This window comes from Astatotilapia calliptera, chromosome 4 (genome assembly GCF_964374335.1).
Source record: "Astatotilapia calliptera chromosome 4, fAstCal68.1, whole genome shotgun sequence".
Lineage (NCBI taxonomy): Eukaryota > Metazoa > Chordata > Actinopteri > Cichliformes > Cichlidae > Astatotilapia > Astatotilapia calliptera.
Window position 1 is genome coordinate 35,290,371 of NC_137425.1, and position 4,915 is coordinate 35,295,285.

General features: G+C 43.0%; 1 protein-coding gene across 1 annotated transcript in view; it reads left to right on the forward strand.

Annotated features, from left to right (window-relative positions):
- Positions 1 to 3,229, forward strand: part of LOC145428408 (protein NLRC3-like) — a 23,217-nt gene extending 19,988 nt beyond the window's left edge. Inside the window, exon 10 of the mRNA XM_080300554.1 lies at positions 1 to 3,229. This exon is cut by the window's left edge and continues 604 nt beyond it. The gene's annotated coding sequence lies outside the window, so the exon portion shown is untranslated.
- The last annotated feature ends 1,686 nt before the right edge of the window (positions 3,230 to 4,915 follow it).

The following is a 4,915-nucleotide window of genomic DNA, read 5'->3' on the forward strand; positions in this document are numbered from 1 at the left end:
CTGTACATGTCTGTCTCTTTCACTCACAAACACGTTTTCAGATTCATGGATTCAATCAGTTGATGTTTGAAACTCTTCTAAATGATTCCTTGTAAACTTCTTCCTCTTCAGTCACAAACAAACAGGAAGTGATGTCACATGTGTTCCTGTCCACACAGCAGAATGAGTCTATTGCTGACAGTGATGTACAAACAGAGTGAGCATTTCTGAGGCCCAAAATAAACTGAGTAGTTCACTGAATGAACAATGGACTGTGAGCTCAGTTCCTTCATCATTAGTATGGATTATATATGTATCTGTATTATATTAGTATCATATATATCAGGTGCTGCTGCTTTCAGTCATTGTGCAAATGTGCTGTTTGTAAGCTTGTAAAGCTGCAGTCAGCTGAGACTGAAGAAGTCACCTGATCAGTGAGCAAACGTTTCTGAAAACGTCCAGATGAACAGAATCAACCTTTTGGGATCAGCCAGCAATGCAGCATCATTGTTGTTCAGCTTCAGAGGTTTGCAGGAATGAACTGATGACCAGAAACAGCTGCAAAGTCCAAGAAAATACCAGCTGGAGTTCAGCTGCATTTGAAGAAGTCAAAGAAAAGTAAGGATGGCAAAGGGCGACGTTTTCTTCCAAAGAGCTGCAAACATGGTCGACGCCTCATTAGAAGAATCATCTGGACATTTGTGAGGAACTCTAACCAAGAAAGCAACGTCACACAGATCCAACAGACAGTTTCCATGACTGCAAGTGTTGAGTGGAAAAATGCTACATTGCATTATTGCATCCTCTCACCACAGGAGGCGCTGTTGGCACCACTGATTGCTGATCAGCTGTTCTCTGATGATCTGATTGATACTGTGAATAACGGGACTCACTGAACTCTGTGACACAGTGAAGATTACAGAGTTTAACTTCACCCTTTAAGACTGACCACAGAACCAAGTCCGCCAGAGCTTTTGTTATATTTTTACATGCTGTGGAGCCATTTGTGGGAGCATTTCAAGTTGCTATACATCAATACAACTGTTATAGCCCTCATTTTAATAATATGTATGCATTAAGTCCATAGTAACTACATAAACTGCAAAAAAAACCTCTGCTCATCCATCTCTGTGTGTATCAGGATACATTTGGTTCATAATACACAGAAAAATCAGAGTTATTACCTGTAATAAATGTGAAAGATTCCTGCAGTGATAACCAGGCAGGACTGAAACACATCCAAGCTGTCACCACGGTAACAGCACCGCCCATCCACAGGTGAGGGGAGGAGCAAAAAGAGGGACTTTGACCATTTTATACTAAAAACACTCAACTAATGTTTCTAATATGAAACAAATAAGCCCACATTAATGTGAGCGTTTATTAAATAATAATAATGATGATTTCCTCCTGATCTCATTTCCACAGCAGAGAAAACTGTGGTGTATATTGAGGTGGAGGGTGTGGTCTGTGGCTCAGGTGTAGAGTGAGGGTGGGGTGCACCACAGCAGCATGCTGGGACTGCTGAGGGTGGAGGAGGGAGTGATGATGACATCAGAGCTGCAGCACAGAGACCAGTGAACACACAGTCTGTTCATCTTTGCATAGATACAATATACAGCACAATATTGAATGACAGACACGCTGTGGGAGCTTCCACAGATACACTGACGTCAGCATCCAGAGTCCTCCTGCTGCTCCCCCCTCAGAGCCCCGTGATCAGCACCAACACATTCAGTTAGATGACAGAGTCCAGCTGCAGCTAGAATCAGCTCCCCTCTGTGAACAACAGCACAGCGTCAGTGTTTCACACTCAGTGAAAGGAGGAAACAGCAGAAGAACACCATGTGTGCTACGTTTCCCAGGACACACTACAAACTGCACAAATACAGAGCAGCACGTGGAAGGACCTGGAGCTGCATTTACAGAGCTGCAGACAGCGTGATGTCCTGTATGGACAGGTGGAAGGAAGCAAGTCCTCAGCTGGAACACTCGTGTTTGTCCACAGACAGGAAACACAGCAGGAAACTTCCTCACAGAAGTGCAGCTCATGGATAACACACTTCCTGTCAGTCAGAATGAGGCTGCAGCCAAACACAGAAAGGTGTTTTTGTCCAGATGAGCCCAGAGAAGAAACACGAGTGTTCACAGACATCAGAAGCTCAGAGAGGTGAAACATGAGGTTGGAGTCCTCGTCAGCATCCAGAAGAGCTGCTGTGAAACCCTGAGTACTCATGACAGACTCTGATGGCACAAACACATCATGATTCAAACAGAAAGACAAACATGGAGCTCCTGATCCTCCTGCATGAGAACAAGCTGACATGAGCGCTGTGTCTGAGAGTGTCTCCCTGTCACAGTGACAATAACACAGCTGCTGCTCACAGTCATTAAACTGACCTGAGGTCAGCTGTGCTCCTTACATATGAACCATGTGACCTCACATCAGTGCTGTGGATGACTGTAGTCATAGAAGAGTAGAGCTGTAGCAGGTGGTGTGAGGAGGAGGTGGTGTATTCTAGTTAACGCAGTACTGAAACACTCCAGCAGAGGGCGCTGTTAAGTCCTTATTGTAACACAGTTACTGTGTGCAGTTAGACTTCATACATAATCTGCACTTATTTCCATCAGACATGCTGTCAGGAAATGATTGGTTTCTATTGATTCTACTTCCTGTTGACTCGTTTGATGACAGTGAAACAATCACAGCTGATTGTGTGATGATGTAAACTGTCACTGTTACATTCAGTGTGTGTGACATAATGTTAGTGCAGGCTGATAACAGCCTGGTTCTGTTAGAAACACATGAACGTGTCCATAGATCAGTGTGTGTTTAACATGAGAGCTTCAGCCCTGCTGATGTGTTAAATAAAGACATGCAGGAAAACTGATGAGACTCTGAAATAACTCTTTATATTTATAATGTAACTCTGCATCAAAAGAACAACAAAGGATCCCAGACAGGTTTCTGTGAACAAAGACCATTCTGATGTTTCTGTGTTTCTAACACTTTGACATTATTAGTAAACAGACTGCAGTGAGCAGCATTTATAAAGAGCTTCTATATAAAGATATGACAGCTGTTTGACAAGTTTATCACTCTGTGTTTGGACCTGATCAGTCCAGCTGTTTACTTGAAACATGTTCATTTACCTGTTCTGTTATATTCATGTTCTTGTCTCTGTTGAAAACACATTTTAATGTCCCTCAGATTTTTCTCCCAGATGAATAAATATAAAAATGACACAAACTGACTGCAGCTACTTTTTGTCCTTTCTGTCAAAAACCTTCATGTGACTCATGAGAGACACGTTTCAGCTGTTTGTGACAGATCAGAGGCCAACAAGTCATTTATAACACTTTCCATCATTGTTTAAAGTTCTCAGTGTTTCTGTGTTGCTGCGTATAGGATCTCCCAGCATCATCACTGTGCTGTCCAATCATTGTGTGCGAGGTTACCCTTATAGTGCGATGTGTGTTTGCACAAAGAGAAGCATGTGTGTCAAATATAAATAAGCACAGAACAGAAACAGCTGCTCGTTTCTTCTGTTTAGAGTCAAGTTAGTGTTTTGTGTCTTTGTTTGAGGCCTGATGTCGAGCAGAGGTGTGTGTAACTGCACTGCTCTGTTATATGTGTGAAGTGTGTGCTTCTCTTCAGCATCATCTTTGTCACTGCTGATTCCTTTGTGTCATCATGTGTTGAGAAGAGAGAACAGTTATAACAGAGGAGCAAAAGGAAGCCCTGAAATCTGCATCAACAAGGAAGTGTTGGCTCACCAGTGATCCCAGCAGAGCCACTGGTTTGGCTCCAGTTGTTCTAGATTCAATGATGTTGTTGCTACAGATACATGTCAGCATCTTTATTGAATTTAATATGAAGCAGAAATGGTGTCATTAGGAGAAGAAGAGGAGAACAAGTCCGGCGAGGAGGCAGCAGCTCTTAAAGATGAAACAGCAGCTCAGCCCTGAGCTCAGAGAGCTGCACATGAAAAAGCTCCTCAAGCAGATCCTGTCAGAGGTTTGTCATCAACAGGAGGAACTGTTCACATCATAGGATGAAGATGCTGTCAGCTGGATGAAGAAGGTTATTTAATGCAAACGTTCACACTGAAGTCAAATTGTTGTCGTGTTGAACAGATTCATGTACTGATCGTCTCCAGAATGTTAGAAGAGCTTCAATGAATCATTAGAAACAACTTACAGCTGCACAGCTGTGTCAAACACATCTGTGTGTCATTGTGGGATTGTTGTGTTTCTACATGTGACACACGTCTAAAACATGCACACAATCTGAACACAAACAGGGACTCATGTGTTCCCACAGCCAGATGCTGAGAGCCATTTCCTTGTAGTCCTGTGTCTACATACATGAACCATTAGATGTTATTGGAATGATTGTCAGCTCTGATAGTTTCATGTGTGTTTAGCTGGACGCTGTTTGATCCTCGACATGTTTAAAGGTGTCCAGTCCTGAGACACTGGGGCTGGAAACAGCTGTGATGTCATTGGACTGTCACACAGACAGAAGTGCATGAAGTGAGCAGCCGAGGAGCCGCTGATGTTTTGGATTCAACAGCATTTGAAAGGTCGACACAGACACATTTGCACACAGAAAGCTGAATCTGTCATATGCCACAGTGAACTCACTGTTCAGTGTTTTTCAGGAAGCTTCTTAACTGCCTCTGCTGCCAAACAAGCAGCTGATGTCCTTGAGAAGAAGCTGAAGAAGTCTTCAACAACAAATACAGGAAGTGGACTTTCAAATACTAGATTCACTTTAGACTCACAGAGAAATGACTCAACCAGCTGTGTTTGACTATATGAAAGGTCAGTGTGTGTCTGCACACAGACTGTTGTGTTGGACTGTTATTCAGTTGTCTGCTGAATGTTTTCAAGTGTCTGCATCTCAGCTGTGATGAGGCTGGGGGTCACGGGA